This window comes from Marmota marmota, unplaced genomic scaffold (genome assembly GCF_001458135.2).
Source record: "Marmota marmota marmota unplaced genomic scaffold, marMar, whole genome shotgun sequence".
Classification (NCBI taxonomy): Eukaryota; Metazoa; Chordata; class Mammalia; order Rodentia; family Sciuridae; genus Marmota; species Marmota marmota.
The window spans coordinates 21,507,127-21,508,432 of NW_026000174.1; positions in this window are offsets into that span (position 1 = coordinate 21,507,127).

Here is a 1,306-nt window from a genome sequence, read left to right on the forward strand (position 1 = left end):
ATTAACAGAGTAAAAAACAGATTTATTTATTGAGTACAACCATGATGATACATTAAAATCAAATGTCTGTAATAATATAGTTGAGATGTCAAATAATTTCCTAAAATAAGCAAAATAAACTCTGTAGGAAAACAACCTTTAAGTCTGATTTCTAATAGACAAAAGGATACATTTAATTTCACACATATAAAAGTAAATAAGTTTGTAAAATAAGAAAATTTAGAGCATCCTACTATAATATACCATTATTTAGGGGACTGATAAGGTGAAATTATGAAACAAATCTAAATTAATGTCTTCAAGAGTGATTTAAAAAAAAAACTGAACCTAAATGCTCCATCTTTTTCCTTTACCATGAAGGAAATGTTAATTTAGCTAATTCAATGACATGTTCCATGGGCTCTAGCATCAACTTTCTTTATAATCTTGGGCAAATAACTCCCTCCTCTAGGATTTATCTTTCTACATGATTTTCCTTGTGTCTTACCACTCTCGTCCTGAGTGGACGAGTTATATTCCACTATGAATTGATGATTTGTGCAAGCAAACTATCCTACAGCTCTAATTATTATCCAAACTTTTATGTGAATATGAAAGGTAGAGCAATTGACCTTCTTACCTGAACATTGAGTTATCACTTGATAAGTAACTCCAATTATCAGTAAGAGGATCTATAAATGGTAAACCCACTAAAGGTAAACAAGCAGAATCTTGGTTCCTTACCTATTGATTTTTCATGATTTCATCCCATTTAACCAAATGTTTTACCTCTTTAGTTTAGAAATACTATCATAAATGCAATTTAGTGATTTTTTGCATTAATGTTTTAACACTACATGGCACTGAATTGTATGCCCTGGGAAAAACTTTCCCTGGAGAATGTTATACTTAATTTATACAGACTTTCCTTTATGTGGTTAAGGAAGCTTGCTTGGGCTGCACAAACATGGAAACCACTCCACCAGGTTTCTATAGGGAATAATAAACATGTCTTCACACAAGAAACCAAATTTCATTATGACTTCCCTCATTAAGAAAATGAAACTAGTGACTGAATGAACGTTAGTAAATAGGCACCATGGAGAAGGGAAAAGGGAGGAAGGGCTGTGGGTGGGAGCAAGGACATGGTGATCTAGACAGAGGATCCGATTGGTTGGTTGGACAGCTTATGCAATGATACCAAATGTGTTAAGTCCAGTAAACTGAAGTTACTTTGTGAAAAACCTAGGTGCCATAATCATCAAAATTTTTATAATTTCTGGTAAGAATATGTATGGAACAAAATTGGCGGGGGGGGGGGGGGGGG